Raw genomic sequence first — 21,579 nt, 5'->3', positions numbered from 1 at the left:
AATGAATGCATGCAGTAAATGGTCAAGAACTCCTTTAATCTGTTTCCATCACCCATTTTGATAGTGAAGAATTGACATCTGCCCATTTTTAGCCAGAACTCTTTTTATTTTATGAAGTAAGTTCCAGACACCTCAAATGTGCCATTCAGAGAATTAGAAGCTTGAGACAATGACTGAGCTTGCTATTTGGAAATAAATAATTAAGGAAGTTAACAAAGGATCCTTTTAAGATGCTGTGATTCTTATTTCCAGAGGGCCTTAGACTATGAGTTCCAACAATACCTCTTATTTAATATATCTTCACTTATCTATTTCTAAGATTTGCTCCCTAGAGGATAAATTAAAATTATATGATCTGAAACAGTCTGGAAAGCAGGGCAGTTCTCTTTCAGTAACTTTCCATTATTTTGAAGAAGGCATTCATGGTGGATTTATAATCTACTCTTCGAGTGTGGCTCCTGAAGCTCACTCAGCGTTGGAAATGATAGTTCAAATGTTACAGGCACCAAAAAACAAAACAAAACCAAGAAATGAAATTTTGTCTAAACTCAGTAAAGGAACTAAAAGGAGAGTTTCAAAAGATGAATAATTCAAAGTGCAATCAGTTCTGCTTTAATGTTTTGTTTGAAAATGGAACTTGTTCCAATGCAATTGATATATTAGGGACAATTTAAGCAAATTTTATATTTATTGACGTGTGATCTTCTTCATGAGAAACATAAGATGGACCCAGAAAGCTGCAACAATCTGAGCCCAACAGCATAGTCATCATACACAAAAATATATATCTACCAGCCACTTCAGTTCACCAGGTGTTATGAACCCCACCCACCCACAGCTGCTATTACCACTTTCGGGCCACTTTCGGATGACTCTGCTTCCACCATCCCATGATAACTCAAGAGCTTCATCCTTTCTGAGGTCCTCTTTCACAGCTAAACCTCAGTCTTCTTCAAGGGGAGGTGACATATATATTGTAGCATTTATGTAGTACTTATGATTTAATATATATGAAACTGTGCCACCACTTTTATTAAGTCATTATTCCACCTACCCTGGAGCCCCAGTTTATTTTGTTGCTCAATTTTTCATAACCAGTAATTTTTAGGCATACATATGTAGAGTTATAGGAAAACTATAGTATATTTAATTAATTAATCCAATGTACCCTATTTTACTAGAAAAAGAATAAACAAACATAGTGTTTCTGCCTATCTCAGAGTCTCTTGAGAACAAAAGATTAGTTAGCATTATTAAAAATAGTTCTAATAGGTAATAAGTCCTTGAGCTATACACTTTTCTGTAAATGGGGTATGCTTTAGTAAAAAATTAATTTATGAAAATCTATTTTAAGAAATGTATAAAAAGCCCAATTATCTTATGTTTATGAATTCTTTTTTTACTTCTTTTTCTGAATTAAATTTAAAATAAATTAAACCAGAGGCACCTGGGTGCCTTGTCAGTTAAGCGTCCAACTCTTGATTTCAACTCAAGTCAATATCTCAAGGTCATGAGATCAAGCCCTATGTTGGCACCACGCTGGACGTGGAGCCTACTTCAGACTTGCTCTATCCCTCTCCCTCTGCACCTCTCCCTTACATTCTCTCTCTCTCTCTCTCTCTCAAAAAAAAAAAAGTAATGTAGATTAAATTTAATATATATTACTAAAAATAGAACATTCAAAAATATTTTTATTTTTTTAAATTCCTTAACAACTAAGTAAGTGTTTATATGAAATGCATATTTAAGTCCATTAGGTTCACAAAAGACATTACATCTTTTGGATTGATGTGATATTTGTGTTTAATATTTTTGTTTCAGGTATTTTTATAATAATAAAATTATTAATAAAATAATTCAGATAATAAAATTAATGGCTTAGGATAACAATAATTGGTTATTTCTCATAATTCTGAGGTTTAGTTGGATGATTCTTTTGCTGTTTTACTGACATTTATCAGAGGGTCTGCTTAGCTGAAAAGTTTCTGATGGCCTCATGCATCTATCTGGCAATTGTCACTGGTTATCAGATGGTGAGGGCCGGTTCTCCTTTATGTGGTCTGTCATTATGGCACCCAGTTTCCTTACACAACACTCTCAGGGTAGCATTGCAAGAGGTCAAATAGAGAAACTACAAGTTATCTTAAGGCCTAGACCCAGAAAGTATGACTTCACTTCATTCAATTATTAACCATTCCAGGTTCAGGGGGAAGTTGGATAGACTCCACTTTTTGAGACATGTGGCAAAGTAACATTGTAAAGAATGACCAGAAGAACTTTTCCAAGCATCTTTTAAAACAACCTACCGCAATATGTGTTTTGAAATGTGTGACTAAAGAAAATTATATGACCCTTTAAAAATAGAAATAGAAGGTAAAGATTGCTATAGTTAAAAGGAATTATAAATTTTTTGGTTAACATAAACAGAACAAAAATATAAGTACCTGATCCAAACTGGAATTTGTATAAACTATAATGTGAAAGAACCAATTACCAGGTGACAAAATTGATTCAAGTAGAACATCATGGCATTAGGGGAGGTATGCTAGAAAAATGATGTATATTTGCAATAATAAATATCTCCTGTTGAGTTATATGGAAAGAGAATAAAGAGTTCCTTCAGAAAATTACAGCAGTTCCCACTAAAAAGATTTTGTGAAAATCAACCACCATGATAAAAATGATCCTTGGAAGTTCCCATATATTGAGATTATCTTATAAATAAGTGCAAAATAATATAAGAAAATGCAGGAGAGAGTTTTGACAGATAGAAGACTCTCAGCTGGGAAAGTTTGAAATGAATTTCACAGAATTTCAACTGTCTTAAAAAATACGTGAATGGGGATCCCTGGGTGGCGCAGCGGTTTAGCGCCTGCCTTTGGCTCAGGGCACGATCCTGGAGACCCGGGATCGAATCCCACATCGGGCTCCTGGTGCATGGAGCCTGCTTCTCCCTCTGCCTGTGTCTCTGCCTCTCTCTCTCTCTCTGTGACTATCATAAATAAACTTTAAAAAAAAAATAAATTATTAAAAAAAAATACGTGAATGTATTGGTTTGTGACACAAAGTCTAACAGTGCTACAAATTTTAGGCAGTTTCAATCAGAACTTGTGTCTTTTTTCCTCCAATTATTTCAATTTTCTCTCTTTTATATATTAATCTCATCATGAGACTGTCTTCCCTTATGGTCACAAATGGGTGCTCATAGCAATCAGGGCTATATTCTTCTTGAACATATTTGATGAGCACCTTAGTTAACTTGGGCTGCTATAATAAAATACCATAGACTGAGTGACCTAACAGACATTAATTGATCACAATTCTGAAGTCTGGGAAGTCCCAGACCAAGCTACCAGCAGATCTGATTGTTCTGAGGGCCTCTTTATGCATTGCAAATGGTGGCTAACTGTACACATGACTGTTTTGTGTGGTTGTGTAAAGAAAGAGAGTTTTCCTGTTCTCCTGACCTCGTCTAAACCTAATTACCACCCAAAGTCTCTGTTTTTAAATGCCATCACATTGAGGCTTACACTGACAACATCAGTAAACTTTATAAATATGAAGCTGAGGTAGAGGCTTTAAAAATGCCTGTAATGTTTCTACTCTACTCTACAATTATATTTACCATAATACTTATTTATATAAATGCACACATTTACCTAAATAACTACTATGAAATTAATTTTCTTGTTTTCTTCTTTTCTTGAGCCAATCTACTTGAACATAAAGAAAGAAATTAGTCTCAGTGGCAATTTTATTTTTAGTATTAATGCGTAAATCAGTTTTAAAACTTACTAAAATTCTTCATAACTCTTATCGAGCTTAACTTCTTTCAGTTCTTTCCTGTTTCCTTATTGAAGTTGAATTAAAAAGCACTTAGTGACTTGGTCTTTACCAAGTCATTGTTGCTGATCCTTGGTATGCTTACTGTGGTCTAGTGTTAGAGTTTCCATTGTGTTAGATGAGATCTTGTTAATTGATCTATTCACAGGTATCCCAGTTCTTGGGATTGATTTAGTTCAATCTCAAAAAATATATAACATAATGTAAAGTTGACCCTTGAACAACATGAGTATGAACTATGCAGGTCCACTTATACTTGGATTTTTTAAAGAGTACAATACTGTTAATGTATTTCTCTTCCTTGTTTTCTTAAAAATATTTTCTCTCGCTTACTTTATTGTAAGAATATAGTATATAATACATATACAAAATACATGTTAAATTGACTGTTTATGTTATCAGTAAAGCTTCCAGTCAACAGTAGGCTATTAGTGGTTAAGTTTTTGGAGAGTTAAAAGTTCTACCTTGATTTTTGACTGCATGGTGGGTTAGTGCCCCTAACACCCAGGTTGTTCAAGTGTCAACTTAAAAAGAAAAAAAATGGATTTTTTTTTTGCATTTCAGTGAAAGATAGTTTTAAAAATATGAGTAAAGGACATATTCTCTTTTCCAGTAATCAGTCCACTCTCTCTGCAAGGTACAATCTCTGTAAATTTTGCTTACTTTATGTTACATCTTTTCTGTAAAACTGGAACTGTTTTTGCTTTCATAACAATTTTTGGAATCTTTGAGAACACCTTGGCATTTCTTACTCAGCTATTATAAGAACAACTAATCCCATTCTCCAGATCAAGGAATGAGTCCTTGACCTAGGCTTGGATGATAAGTTAAAAAAATTTTTAACCATTATTAAAATTAAAAATATATATCTTAGAGTGCCTGTAATATGACAAGCAGTGTTTTATGATGCTGGAAATACCACAATATAATAAGACAAACAGGGCACTTGCTCTCACTAAGATCACACCATGTTCTAATACATGTATACTTTACTCTGGTTTGGCTCCCTCCAATCCTAGCCAAAGAGTTCAAGGATGGGCATGTAGTTGAAGCTAGGCAGGTGAGATGAAGCCCTGGGATTTCTGATGCAAAAATGGGAAAATGAAATAACCTCAGCCATTCTACTCATTGTTTATATTTCAGGGAAAACAGAAACAAAAAACAAAACAAAACAAAAACTGTGCTCTTGCTGCTACATAGTAAGAGGCTGCCTGAAGGGTGCCAAATAGAGAATTGTCAACTGGATCTAGCTGTTCCTGAAGTTTGTGACTCAGATTTTCTATTAAGTGAGACATTCTGTTTCCTTATTTATTTATTTATTTATTTATTTATTTATTTATTTATGATAGAGAGAGAGAGAGAAGCAGAGACACAGGCAGAGGGAGAAGCAGGCTCCATCCCGGGAGCCCGACGTGGGATTCGATCCCGAGTCTCCAGGATCGCGCCCTGGGCCAAAGGCAGGCGCTAAACCACTGCACCACCCAGGGATCCCTGTTTCCTTTTTTTTTTAAAAAACAAAAAACCAGGGATCCCTGGGTGGCTCAGCGGTTTAACGCCTGCCTTTGGCCAAGAGCCTGATCCTGGAGTCCTGGGATCGAGTCCTGTGTTGGGCTCCCTGCATGGAGCCTGCTTCTCCCTCTGCCTGTGTCTCTGTCCCTCTCTCTGTGTGTCTCTCATGAATAAATAAATGAAATATTTAAAAATAAACAAACAAATAAATAAATAAATAAATAAACAAAAAAATAGTTTGAATTAAATTTCTTTTACATGTAACTTCAGATATGTCAATAAATATCACAGTAAGTTTAAAGTTTTAAAGTCTTATATTCTAATAGCATTGTAATTTATGCTCTAGTCCACATAATATTTACTTCTTAGTTTAACTCTTTTTTTTTGTTTGTTTGTTTTTTCTTAGTTTAACTCTTATAAAAATCACCCATACACATATGTTTCCAAAGTTTTTAGGTCTTTCTGAGGGATACCATTTCCTATAGCTCTTATGCAAACTTAGCCCTTTTTTGACTTGATTTAGAGACCCTTGTGAATAAAGAAGTTAATTCCTAATGAAGAATATCTGTAATATATATGAAAAGTTGGAATAACTAGTAAAAGAGAAATCTTAAGAGATGTCTGTGAGTAGTTCTGTTTTTGTTTTTGTTCTTTTTTTTTTATGTTTTTGTTCTTTTTTTGTTCTTGTTTTTGTTGTTTTCTTAATGGCTATGGGAGTGGAAAAAAAATTCTTCTCCATTCCATGTACATTTTTAAGAATAGTACTAAGGATTTTTTTTTCCTTAATTGGGCCATGGAAATATATCCCTCTTAGTGGAAATGATAAGGTAGATATTTCTGAATTCAATTACTAGGTTAGGTAAATTTATATATAAATTCATATATACATATATATATATATAATTGTTTCCCTTTGCTTCTATAAAGTGATCATATTCAATGCTCTCAAGGGGAAAAAGTATTTTATGGGTTGAAGAATGAAAGTAATTTTATTATACAGTGTAGAATTTAATTATATTGAAAATAGAGATAATATAATTAAGTTTGATTCTTATTATTGACTCAATTAAAATGTGAAAATTGAAATGCTACATATCACTAATAGAAAAAATGAACTAAAATTGTTAAAATTCATTTTCTTAATTAATAGTCTTCCAAAAAACAGTGCACTTTGGTTATCTAGTTATTCTATAATAATATGGCTAGTAAAGATTGACGTGCCAGGTAGTATTTCTCTTGAATATACAAAATTGAGTATTGGGAACTCTATACATTACTGTTGAATTATATATATCATACATATTGTTAATTAACATATATAATATACATTATATAAGTCAATATCAAAATATGCCTATCAGCAAATATGTTCTAGAAAATTCCAAATCTTTTTCCATTTCTATATCTTGTTTTTCACATCTGTTTTCTTCTGCTGTTTCTGTTTTTCTTCATATTTGATTTGAAAGTTCAAATCTCTAATTGAATTTGGTGGAATGAATACACATATTTGCACTAACTTCCTTTCAATATCAATACAAATAACAATAAAGGGACACATTAAAGGGGTAAATCTAGAAGGAAAAAAAAAATAGAGGAGAAGTTGTTAACAGTAAACACCAGAAGATATTCCAAAAATTACTGGTGACTAACTATGGAGGGTAAAACAGTTACCAGGGGACAATGTGGCAGCCTTGTGATACCCAAAGAATGAAATTACAGGAAAGTGTGTGCGTTAAATGCTCAAGCCCCTGTTCCACCACTACTAAAGAATCCTGGAAGTTTGACAGATTATCTATGTAGGAAGTGTGTGGATTTTTCCACGGAAGCTCTAACCAATAGAGATTAGTCCTAAAGAAAGGACACCGACCTAGACACCGCCTACCCCCCACACCATCACCATGACTTGGCCTGGTCACATAAACATATGGTTCTCTGCACAACCTTTTAGGCCCCCCTCCAATGTGGGCAGAGAATCCAAGACAACATTTGAATACCATAATCTTAGGAGCACAAATCCTGGGTCACCAAATATTTGAGGAAATCATCTAACTGATAACCATAGAGAGACCAAAACAAACAGTAAAAAGGTAAAACTGGGAGGGTCATAGGCTATACAGGGGTAAGAAAAAAAATCGAGAAATAATTAGCTATCTTCTCAGGAAGGTAGGAAAAGATACTGCATCCGTTAAATAAGTACTAGCTACTACGGGGGGAAAAGGACAGTCTGAGAACATGAAATATATTTTGTAAACTAATATGGAGAAGTAAGTCAAAATAAAATTTGGAAAAAAGCTCTTAGGAAATAGAAAAAGAAGAAAAGGAACACAATAGAATAAAGAGTAGCAAAAGAGAATCAGTCACAGAGTCAAATACCTTAGTAGTGGGATTTTTAGAAAGAACAGATAATATGGAGGAAAATAATTAAAGAAAAAGAAAATCAAGAAAGTTCCATATTTGAAGGACATACATTTCTAGATTGGAAAGACCCACTCAATCCATCATAATATGTGAAAATAGATCCATATCAAATCATGACACGAGCATTCCTGAACACGGAATAATATTCTAAAATTTTCCAGCAACTGTTAGAAAAATAATCATGTACACCTTACTTTGGTCAACCACATACCTGGAACATAGAGGACTTGTGTTCTGTGTTGATGGAGTTCTCTGAAGAAATATTTGCATTCACCAAGCCTGCACATATTTTGTTTGTTTGTTTGTTTCCTTCAAGGAGTTTCGTTCTTTTAAGAGATACATTTAAACTACTGGTCTATTTGAAGTTGATGTTTGCGCAGAGTAAGAGATAAGAATAGATATTTTGTTTCAGATGCTGTGTTTTATCTTCTGTCGAATAATTAGTCCATTTTCTTTAAGGAATTGGTCTTTTTTTTTTTTTTACATTTTTTACTTTATATTCCTTTGTTATTGTGACCAGAAAGATTGTTCTACATCCTCAACAGAAATTGACATGGCTAGTTTCTTTACTTTCAGCCCTTCAATTAGGAGTATAGTGAGTGGCATATCACCAAGATTGTCATTTGTTACACCCTAATAATGAACGTTGAGCATCTTCTCCTAGGATTATTTGCTGTCTGTACATCTTGTTTGGTGAGAAGCCTATTTAAACCTTTCACCCATTTTTAAATGGGTTGGTTGTTTTATTATTGTTGAGCTTTAAAATTCTACTTTTTATATTTTCTTGCTACAAGTTCTTTATCCTAAACATGTTTTTCAAATACTTTCTCCCATTCTGAGACTTGTCTTTTCATTCCATTAACAGTGTCTATCAGAGCACAAGTTTTAAATTTTAATAAAGTCCAATTCATTATTTTTTTTTCTCTCATGGACCATACTTTTAATGTTGTATTTGTAAATGTGTTGCCAAACCTAAGATCACCTAGATGGGCAAAAAACAAGACAAGACAAAACAAAACAGTCTCTATAGGCAAACAAACAAACAAACAAAAAAAAAAAAAAGAAAGAAAGAAAGAAAGCTATTCATATGAAAACTTTCAGAAGTTAGAGCTTGGAACCTTGAAGATAATTTCCTGGCAATGGAACTGAACCTAAATCAAAAAACTGGTGACAGATTGTTTTGTGGAATCATTATGGACCAGGAACTGCTACATATCTTCTATTATCTACCTTTTTTAGTGCAAGTGCATATTTTGTGGTTCCTGTCGTTGGATCAGCACTATATTTTGGATTTCTAGAAGGTATTTTTGTCTCTTAAATTTATTGGCCTTTAGGGCAAGATAATCTATCTGAGGAGCTTCATTTATACACCTAAATCTGACTTAGATGATGAGATCACAGGCTTCAAGCTTGAGCTGGTGCCCTAATGGGATGGTACTTTGGGGATATTGGAAAGAAGCTGAATCATTAGGGGCTGTATCTCAGTCTATGATAAACTGTTGCTTTGTTGACCTCTAAGAAGACATGGTTCCTGGTCTTCACATATGATGTAAATTGTCTCCTTGAATATGGACTGCCCCTGTGACTCGTTTAAGCTATATCCTACCAGTTTCTGAACTAAGTCCTAAGAAAGAAAGTCTGGCAGCTTCTACTTTTCCTTGCAGTTGGAATGTAATGAGCACAATCACCATGGGAACATAATGCTGTGAAAAGTCCATTTACACACATGTATAGGCCTTATGCAAAAGAATTGAAGCCTAGACCCAGGCCCAAGTGAGGTCTCATCCATACATTCCAAACAACTTGCCAACTCTATAAGTGAACTCATTTTGGGAGTAGATCTAACTCCATTTGAGCCATGCCTGTTAGTGCCAAGTGGAGCAAAGACAAGATATTTCCACAGAACTCTGACAAATTTGCATAATTATGAACAAACAGATATACTGGTTGTTTTAAGCCACTGAGAATTGGGATAGTTTGTCACATAGCACAAGATTACCAAAACACTAATTTCAGTTCTTTTTTGCTTCTATGTCCATTTATCTCTCTGGTGGCTGCTAGAAAAAATTTCAAACTACATATTTCTCAAACATCACAAAAAATCAGATATCCTGTCACTCATTTATGACTGACAGATTATCTTACTCTGACACACGCACACACACACATAAAAACAAAAAATTGTCTATATATATATACATATATATACAATTAAATATCTGACATTTAAAAAATAAAATATGTTAATGCAGCAGCAAATATGTAGTGATAGAGTTGGAATGCTAGGATGTGATTTTTTTTTTTAAGAAATAAGAAATGACATTTTGAAGAATATACAAGTGACAAACGTAATCAGTTTTGCTACTTAACAGTCAACACTTGTATTTATGCATAGTGGTTTGTTGGGAATAATTTGTCACCAGTATTTTCGAAAACAAAGCATCACATTACAGATTCACAGAGTTGACAGGGGTCTTTGAGAGTCCTCCGACATATCTACGCTTTTTGAAGAACTATATATAACATTCCCACCCTCTGCTAACCCAAGCAATTAAAATCTTTCAGTAATAACCCCACTATGTAAAAGCTTCCTGAATATTAATTTACAATGATCTTGTAAATTATTAATGGGGATTTTGGCATATGTTTGTCATATGTAATAAAATCGTGCAACTATTTGTGAATTTGGCAATATTCCTTTTCACGGCAAGACTTACTCAAATGAGGGATTTAAGGGCACCTGAGTGGCTCAGTTGGTTAAGTGTCTGCCTTCGGCTTAGGAATGATCCCAGAATCCTGGGATCTACCCCTGCATCAAGCTCTTTACTCAGTGGGGTGCCTGCTTCCCCCTTTCCCTCTGCCTACCACTCCCCCATTTGTGCTCTTTCTCTTTCTGTCAAATAAATAAATAAAATCTTAAAAATAGAATAAAATAAGAATTTTAATTCTGTGGTAACTTTTCCTTTATTTGCTCAATTCCTATCTTAAATTTCTATCTTAGATGATTAATTATTAGGTGCTTTAGGCCTATTAGCTTACAAAATGAGAGAATCACTCACTTAAATTGCATACATAGGTTGAATAATAATTGAACATTTGTCGAATACACTGAAAAAACAAAAAACAAAAAACCTCGTGTATCCAATAACTGAATGCATGAGTAACATCTCATTTAAACTGAAATTCTAGCTATCTCAGAAGCAAGTATTTTTGGATCTTCTCTATGGTAATGTAGAAACTTCTATTACTGTCACCCAACAAATCTCTGCCTATATCTGTTTACAGATGTGCTATTTTGTATTTTTCTTTACACACTGGAAAGTACACGTTGCATAAATATAAAAACCTGCAAACTTTTAAAAAGAAAAAAAGAGCTATGCATCCACCACCAAGATTAAGAACAAGAACATGGGCTACATGAATCACCTGTTGTGTCCCCTTCTAAACACTATTACCATCCTACCATATACCCCAAGAAATGATAATCCTAATTTCTAACACCATTATGGACAATGAAATGTGCTAAAGTGCAATCACCAATTAATTATTCTTGTTTTGTTTCTTTGACTCAGCATCATGTTTGTGAGATCCCTCCATATTGTTTCATGTAGTTATAATTTATTCCTTTTCATTGTTGCATAGCATTCCATTTTATGAATATACCAAAATGTGTTTTTCTTTCTATTGTTGGTGGATATTGGATAATTTATACTCTTTTATTTATCAATTAGTGCAATTAGTAATTTGATATGTGATTTTTTTGATAATATTTTTTCCTTGAATATACATACTAAGGAATGAAATTGCTATTTGGGGGACATCCCTGTATAGTATAGTTTTCTTGATTTTAGGTTTTGGTATTTGATAGTGTAAGTACTCCAGCTCTGTCATCCTTCCTCAAGACTGCCTCAACAGTTTTTTGCCTTTTGTGTTTCCACACACACTTAAAATTAACTTGTCAATTTCCATGAAAAAATATGCTGAGATCTAGATTAGAATTGCATTGAATCTGTAGATCAATGTGGAGAGAGATAATAAGGTCATAATACTGTCTTTCAACTTATAAATTTGGTATGTTCCTCCATTTATTTAATTCTTACCTATTTTTCTCAATAATATTTTGTAGTTTTTAAATATGAATACTGTACACATTTTGCTAAATTTATTCAGTTTTTCCAATTATTATTGTATATGGAATTTTATTTCAATTTTATTTCTCTTGTAGATATATGGAAGTAAATTAATGATTGATTCACTAACCTGCTAAATTAATTCTTAAGTATAGATTCTTTTGTATCTACCATGTATTCTATTTTTTCTATTTATAGATTACCTTTTGTATTTACCATGTTCAAAATCTCTACATAAAGTGAGAACTTCTTCCTCCTTTTCCTTCTAGGATCTCCAGTATAATGTAAATAGAAGATTTTTATCTCATTCAATCTCAGGATTCATTATTTCACCATTAAATATAAAGTAGTTTGAAGTTTTCTACTGTCATATTAAAGAACTTTCCTTATATTACTGGTTTGTGGAACTTTTACCATAAATGTACTTAAATTTAGATGCTACCTTTTTAATTTACCAATTTGATTATATACATTTTTCTTCTCTTACATTAATCTGTTGAGTCATATTTGCTTGAGTTTTTTATGTTTAACAAACTTTGCATTTTTAGGGTGAGGCCAACTTAGTCTTGATGTAATGTAATTTTTTTACAAATCACTGATATTGAGTTGATATTTTCCATACGATGTCTATACTTATGTTCCTGAGTGTCTTCTTTGTTATATCTTTATCTTATTTAAGTATCAAAATTTTTCGGGATTCATAAAATTATTTGGGAAGTCTTCTCTCTATTTAAATTCCTGCAAGATTTTTTAGTGATCTTGATATGTTTAAACATGTAAAAGAATCATAAGTAAAACCATCTTTTTTCTGAGGGCATATTTTAATAAGTGGATTTGATATTTAGAGCTTAAAATAATCCTCCTGGATCAAATTATTATCTTATAATTTTCCTTGATTTGTTTTTTGTCCAAATTGTCAAAATTATTGAAGTAGTCCTTAATATTCTTTTTAAAAAATACATTTGTTAGCACATCTGTAGTGCTGTATTTCATTTTGGTCCTGATATTGATAGTTTGTGTTTTCTTCTTTTGGTTTATAGGAGTTTTGTCAGATGTTTGTCAATTTAATTTTTTTGACTACTTATTTTTCTTTTCCCTTTCCCTTTCCCTTTAGAGTCTAAATCATGCGTTGTATTAGTTTGCTAGGACTACCATAACTAAATGCCAAAGACTGGGTGGCTTACACAACAAAATTTTATTCTGTCACTTCTGGATGCTAATAATCTGATATCAAGGCCAATTTGGTTTCTCCTGATGCCTCTCTCCTTTGCCGGCAGATGGTTGCCTTTTGCTCTGTCCTCACATGTCCTTTTCTCTAGGCACATACAACCCTGCTGTCTCTTCCTATATTTTCTAATCTCTTCTTTTTAGAGAGACACCAGTCAGATTGGATTAGAGCCCATCCTAATGACTTCATTTTTATGTAATTACCTGTGTAAAGCCTTATCTCCAAATACGTTCACATTCTAAGATACTGGAAATTAGGGCTTTAACATTCAAATTCAGAATGCAGGGACACAATTCAGTACCTAGCACATGTTATATCTTCATAGTCCATCCCACATACCTCTTTCTTATGCCTTTTTCTTTAGTTTCCACTCTTCCTGTGTGTAGCTTTGTCTAGATATTTTCTATTTTTTCTTCCAGTTTCCAAATCCTTTATTTTATATATCCTATATTTTATATTTAAAATATATTTTAAAATAGCTTTATTAATATATAATTTATATTAAACATATTAAACATATTAAACTCCTGTTAAACATAACAGGAGTACAAGCTGATGAGTTTTCACAAGCGTATACACCTTATGACTACCACCTCAATCAAAATATGGGAACATTTCTATCAGCAGACAAAAAATTCATTTCATTATTTTTCTCAGCTATTGCTTCTGCCCTCCAGGAGGTACTTTGTTGAATATTATCCTCCTAGACCTCACTTGAAGATGATATTGGAGAAATCACCTATTTAGAGGGCTGGACAGCTTTCTTGACCTGTTACCTTCCATAGAGGCCTAGAGGATTTTGTTTTGTTTACATCTCTTTCATCTTTGTTTTCTTTGTTTCTTGGTTTGTTTTACAGCTATAGTTGCTTTTTACTCCATGCTACTTTGATCAATTCAGCTTTCTCATTATGTGGTATTTCAATATACTTGACTTCTGTTAATTTTGTGTCAAAAGCCATGCACAAAATTTTGTTTCTATAATGTCTCTCTCTTTTCCTCTCCCCACTTTGTGTATGTAATTACAGGGACTTTGGGTACACAGACTCTCAGTCTTATTTCTGGGTCTTTTTGAAAAGCTTAAAGAATTGATGAAGTGGCAAATATTTTTTTTCAAAGATTTTAATGATAAGGTTAAAACATTCACTTAACTTGGCTATTGCTCTGAGGCATTCTCTTTATGGTAGTATATTTCATCTTTGTCCCAAAGCTGTCTTCATGACACCAAGTTTAATTGGTGAGAAGCATTTTCATTTTTTAACACTGAAATTTCAGGAGTGAATAAGCTTTCTATTTTATATTAATTACATTAACAAACAGTTCATTTTTTCTTGTAATACTCTACACAATCAAATAATGAAAGTCAACTCCCACCCAATCGTTTGCCTCAAAACATATTTGTCCAGTAGCACAAGTTTATTGAATGTGTTTGTAATCCTTTCAAGTTGTTGCACCAAATATATTTTCACCAAATATTTCACCACTAAAGAATGTTTGCACCAAATATAGACTCCAAGTATGATAACCATTCTGCAGTCTCTTATAACAGTTTCCTTGTTATCTCCTACTCATTTGCAAAGCTAATATCTTTTGGTTATTGTAGTAACTCATTTGTAGGTGCCAAATCCTGTTTTAAGAATTTGTTGCTGCAAAAATAGCCGGGAAATAAACAACTTCAAATAGCACATCAACAAACGAGTATTTCTATTTCACTCACTGATCTGCCAACTAGTAGGTCAGTCAATCAAGACTGGGATCAGGTGGGATCATATGCTTTTGGCTTTGCATTAATTGGACTTGGCTTAGTGTTGACTGGAGTTTAGAACTGCTCCACAAGAATTCTTATAACTCAGTAGTAAAAATACAAACGATTTGAATACAAAATGAGCAAAAATATGAACAGACATATAACCAAAGATGATATACACATGGTTAATAGGCACATGAAAAGATGCTCACTTTCATTAGTCATCAGGCAAAGACAATTGAAGTCACAGTGAGGTATTACTAACACTACAATGGGTAACTTTTAAAAAGTCTGGTCAAGTGATAGTGGAATTCTCATGAATGCTGGTGAAAATATGAAAATGGACAACTCCTTTAGCAAACAGTTTGGCAGTTTCTTATAGTTAAATATGCACTTATCTTTTTAGCAGCTCTATGATATATGTTCTAGACCTTGCTCATTCTGGCCTCACAAGAGCTTTCTGTACACATCTCTTCTCAAGTCTGCTTCCAGGGTGTAATGTTTGTAGTGTGAAATCAGTCATGATGGAAATATTTGCACTGTGGCAATCAGCAAATACTACAAACCAAAGTTTTCTCCTGCCACGGCCATCCAGAAAGCTAGTTGTTAAATATTTATCATCATGCCTCCATAGCAATTCCACTCCTAGGCATTTGACTGAGAAATTAAAACATGTCCACAAAGACTACACAGATATTTATAGCAGCATTACTAATAATATCCAACTAGCAAAAACCTAAAGGTCCATCAAGAGGTAAATGGATGAGCAAAATGCAGCATAGTATTGTGTCATCACAAATGACATAGTGTAATGGCTTAGTACTTACCAGGAATAAATATTGGCTGCAGGTACATGCAATGACATGGATGAACTCTTATATCATTACCCAAAATAGAAAATCCAGACACTGAGACTGCATACTCTATAAGTCTGCTTACATGGCATTCTAGAAAAATCCAAATTATAGGAAGAGAAATCAGAGTAGTGGTTGCTAAGGTCTAGGGTTGTAGGGGAAAATAAAAAAATGACTGCAAAGGGTCCTCAAAACTTTTTCAGGCGAATTAAGTGTTTTTTATCTTGATTTTGGTGGAGTTTATAGGTCTCTGTACGTTGTCAAAGGTCATCAAACTCTACTCTTCAAATGATGAATGAGGAATTGAAGAAATAAAATTAACCCATTAGTTAAAAATGTAAATGCTATCTGAAAATATAATCATTTCTGAATATACTTTTATATGGAAAAGATTTTCATTCTGGGTATCCTTCCTATTGATATGTATGAGTGTACACAAATGGTCTCTTGATTTGATTTTTGCCAAAACAGGACTCTGTAATATAAGGAAAAACTTTGACTATTAAAATGTATTTTTAAGAAGACCTGCATGTTAATAGGAAGGTAATTTTAAAAAGAACTTTTATTTTTTTTCTTCACATGAAACTAGGTTCAGTGTTATAAAATCAAGAAACATTCAGTCACTATTTGTAGAGTAAATCATGTATCCAATATAAGCTTCTATTTTTATTTTTAAAAGATTTTATTTATTTATTTATTTATTTATTTATTTATTTATTTATTATTTATTTTTGAGAGAGACAGAGTGAACATGAGTGAGGAGAGGGGCAGATGGAGAGGGAGAGGCAGAGAATCCATTTGAGATTCTACTAGTGCAGAGCCCCTCAATCTCATGAATCTGATATCATGGCCTGAGCTGAAACCAAGAGTTGGAAACTTAACCAACTGAGCCACCCAAACATCCCTCTAATATCAGCTTTTAAAATCTATTTCTAGGGATCCCTGGGTGGTGCAGTGGTTTGGTGCCTGCCTTTGGCCCAGGGCGCGATCCTGGAGACCTAGGATCGAATCCCACATCAGGCTCCCGGTGCAGGGAGCCTGCTTCTCCCTCTGCCTATGTCTCTGCCTCTCTCTCTCTCTCTCTCTCTCTCTCTGTGACTATCATAAATAAATTTAAAAAAATTAAAAAAAATAAAATCTATTTCTAGATTCATATTCTCTTTGTTAGGTATACAAAAAGTCATGTAAAATATTACTACCTGTTAGAAAATATTTCCAGTAACACATTTTTGAAAGTAGTTCTTATATTTTTTATATCAAAGGCATAAAGAAACACCTCAAACCATGATGGATTATTTCTCAGTCTACTATCAAATGATCAACTGTATATAATCATTAATACAGAATCAGCATAATGTTTACTTACTTTCCCAGTGATGACTCATAAATCTGAGTACTCGGCAAAATGATTTTTTAGAAAAATATAACTTTAAATATGAAATTGTTATCATAGCCTTTTATATACTTATATTATTGGAAACATGCTATCAGAATCTCAAGTTAGTGATCCAATTTATGCAGCGTTTGATATGTTCTAAATAAAATACATTCTGAAATAAATATAGTGACAGTATCAGAAAAATCTAATCTAAATGTTTTTCTTAGTCTATGATGCCACTTATATTCTGTAGATACCTGAATTCCATCTGTTTTTACATAACCATTTAACTTGGGTGCAGTGTTAGTTGACTAGAATAATCTATAAATTAACAAGAACTAAAAATGTGAAAGAAACGTAAAATGCCTCCTTCTTAGACAATGGGAAAGTGGCAATATAGAATGCAATCATCAAACCAATATCAACTAGGGATAGAACTTATTAGGTAAGCTAAGCATCAATGCCATTTCTGTCCCAAAGAACTTAGCAAGATCTGTCATATTTTATGTAAACATTTCTTTTGTCATATTATATACACAAAGGCAAGTTAAATATTTTTTTTTGAAAATTGTTGACTATCCACAAAGTCAACATACTCATGTAACCAAAGTCCAGATCAAGAAACACTACATTACTAAAACATGAAAAGCCCTCTCCCCACCGCGTATCAGTCACCACCCAACTCATCCTTCCAAGGGCAACTTTTGTCCTGAATTCTAACATCATATATCAGTTTTCCTTATTGTTAACATTTATATAAAAAATAATTCAGTGAGCACACTTTTTTTGTGTCTGGCTTATTTTATTCGATGATACTTTTGCCATATATATTTCGTTTGTTCATTCTCCTAGCTGAAGAGTATTCAGCTTTATAGCTACACCACTGTTCCTTTATCCATTCTACTGTAAAGACATTCAGGTTGTTTCCAGTTTTCATATCCTGGGAACAGTTGCTAAGGAGGATTATTGTATAGACCCTTTGGTAGAAATGAATATGTTCATGTGTGTATAAATGGAATAGATGTTCTTAATATTGCATATATTTACTATTAGTAGGCAGTGTCAAGCAGTTTTCCACAATGTTTGCACGATTTTTACTCCTACTAGCAATGCATGAGGATTTGAGCTGTCTACACTATTGCCTTTTTGATAATGGTGATTATTCCAAATAATTCTACTTTTGAGAGGGATTTACTTTTAATGATGTGAACGTGGGGAAAAAGGCAAAGGCACGGTAGTTATTATCAGGGAATTTTGGAGCATACATAAAAGGAAGGATTAACACACATTATTTTATTCACTTTTACGAACATTTCTTGTGTACCAACTATATGTCATAAACTGTTTTGGGAGCTGAAGAATTATTGGTAAAGATAAGAGACAAAATATTTATACTGTAGTGGCTTATATTCTAGTGGAAGAGCCCATATTACAAAGGTAAGCCAAACAAATATCTACCTCCTTACCTACCTACCTATATACATATAGACATATGTGCTTACAGATATTGTATAATTCCTAGAATAGTAAAATACATAGAAAGTAGAACCAAGCCTATCAAGGGATAAGGGTGGGAACAAAGGGGACATATTGTTTAATGGGTATAGAGTTTCAGCTTGGATTGATTAAAAATTTCTCAAGATACATAACAGTAACAGTTGTACAACAGTGTGAAAATATTTAATATCACTTATGTATACACTTAAAATGGAAAATTTTATGTTTATATTTTATCATAATTAGAAAAAATAGTAGCAGCTTTAAAATTTAGCTATAGAATTTACCTTCTCCATACCAAGGGGAATCTTCATGGCTCATAGAGCTACATTTAGTAAGTGTATGCAATCTGCCAAATGTTCAGTTAAGTGCTGTGGAACAATCCTATGAGAAATGTGCTGTCCTCACTTTTTTATTACAGTTGAGGAAACTGAGGAACAGAGGAGGAAAACCTACTTTCCCAAGTTCATGCTACAAATACATGACAGACCAGGATTTGAACTTAGGTATTATCACTCTTCTCTGAACCATTGCATTGTATTGTCCCACTCCCCTTCCCAAACCACAGTGCCACTCACTCACACAACCTTGCAAGTATCCACAGGCCCAACTTATTCTGAGTCACAGATCAATCCTGAACTAGTCTCCAAAAGACTGGGGATTTGTTCAATTCATAGCCTCTTCTCAAAATGTATTCCTAGTGCATCCTTTATCCTAGTTCCCATCTTTTGTCTATATTACCATTAAACACCAACATTCTGACTGCACCCCTATAAGTCCCTCTATATATTGTTTCCAACCTATAGCTAATCTGTCACTAACTAGTAGGTAAAGCAGATTAGTAGTACGAGTAGAATGAGACACATTTCACAGTCAAAGCCATACGCCAAGAGGGTGGGTGCCTTCTATATAGTACGTATTATAGATTTCAGGAAGGTATTAGGCATTAAATGCACAGGATTTGAAGCCCAGCAGACCAATAGCTGCTTCTGTTTGTTCATGTTAACTTGGACAAGCTTGATAATCACCCATTCCCAAACCCTGAGAATCTGATTCCTAATCAGAGTTCTGTAAGTCATTGAGTGTAGTTCTTGGCACCTACTGCTAGGAACTCTACAGATGATAGGTAAAACAATTATTAAAAAATGCTATGCATTTCTCAAATATCCTCCTATTTTGTGTGGATTATTGGTTGGCCCATAGGCCATAGGTCAATGTTGTGGTTTAACAATGTGAATGTTAGTAGCTTATAGTGAAATGACAACTGCTTCTATCCAGGCAGAAGTGACAGGCTGATTTTTCAGTCTGTCATTATTTACAATCTGCTTGAGGTACTTATCATTTGCATATAATAAACATATGAACTAAAAATAGTTGAATCTGCTAAAACAAAAGATGACAAAATATAGTTGTGATCATTACAAATTCATGGCAGTTGTAGGATTTCTAAAAAATACCAAGACAGTTTTGCTGCTTACACGGGAGAGGGCACTTAGGGACTAGAGGAAAAATATGTGAGACACAAAAGGAATTTTATTTGATATAAAATTACGTTAAATTTGGGTATTTTACATTTGCTTTTTAATTGAATAGAAACTGACACTTTTTAAGAGAAACAAATATAGACAGATTGATTAACATTTTTATCTAAAAATAGTTTGGGAATGTAATCCAGTGTCCTCTTCTGACTGTTATTTTCACTAAGAACAAGTGAATTATCTATTCCTTTTGTAAAGCTTAAATTGCTTTTTAATCACAAGAGCATTTCAAATAAAGTGAATTATTTTTCTTATTATAAGAGCAATGTATGTTCATAGTTGAAAAAGAGAAAAGAGTAGGTAATAATAAAAAATCAAATATAATCCCATCATCTAGCAGCAACAGCTATTAATATGTCAATGTGTTCCCTTTGATATTTTTTCTTTTTATAAGTTTTAACATTTTAGCATCAACTAATAGATTCATATTGTGTTCTCAATTTCCATATAGTATTATAATGTAAACAATGGCCTGGGCCATTATTTTTTTAATGTGATTTTTCATAATTGCATAGAATCTCACTATATGAGAGTGCCATAATTGAACCAGAAAAGACTCCAAATAGCCAAAGAATTGTTGAAAAAGAAAACCAAAACTGGTTGCATCACAATTCTGGACTTCAAGCTCTATTACCAAGCTGTAATCATTAAGAGAGTATAGTACTGGCACAAAAACAGACATAAATCTATGGAACAGAATAGAGAACCCAGCAATGGACCCTCAACTCTGGTCAACAAAGTAGGAAAGAATATTCAATGGAAAAAAGACAGTACTTCAACAAATGGTGTTGGGAAAACTGGAAAGCCACATGCAGAAGAATGAAACTGGACCATTTCCTCATACCACATACAAAAATAGACTTGAAATGGATGAAAGACCTAAATGTGACAGGAATCCATCAAAATCCTAGAGGAGAACACAGACAGAAACCTCTTTGACCTTGGCTGCAGCAATTTCTTGCTAGACATGTCTCCATAGGCAAGGGAAACAAAGGCAAAAATGAACAATTGGGACTTCATAAAGATAAAAAGCTCTGCACAGCAAAGGAAACAATTGACAAAACCAAAAGACAACCTACAGAATGGGAGTAGATATTTGCAAGCAACAGGTCAGATAAAGGGCTAATACCCAAAATCTACACAGAATTTATCAAAGTCAACATGCAAAGAACAAATAATCCAATCAAGAAATGGGCAGAAGACATGAACAGACATTTCTCCAAAGAAGACCTGGACATGGCCAACAGACACATGAAAAACATGCTCCACATCACTCCGCATCAGGGAAATCCAAATCAAAACCACAGTGAGATATGACCTCACACCAGTAAGAATGGCTAAAATTAACAAGTTAGGAAATGATAGATGTTGGTGAGGATGCAGAGAAAGGGGAGCCAGCCCTCTTGCACTGTTTGATGGGATTGCAAGCTGGTGCAGCCA

This window comes from Canis lupus, chromosome 3, assembly GCF_011100685.1.
Source record: "Canis lupus familiaris isolate Mischka breed German Shepherd chromosome 3, alternate assembly UU_Cfam_GSD_1.0, whole genome shotgun sequence".
Classification (NCBI taxonomy): Eukaryota; Metazoa; Chordata; class Mammalia; order Carnivora; family Canidae; genus Canis; species Canis lupus.
This window is presented reverse-complemented; position numbering follows the sequence as displayed.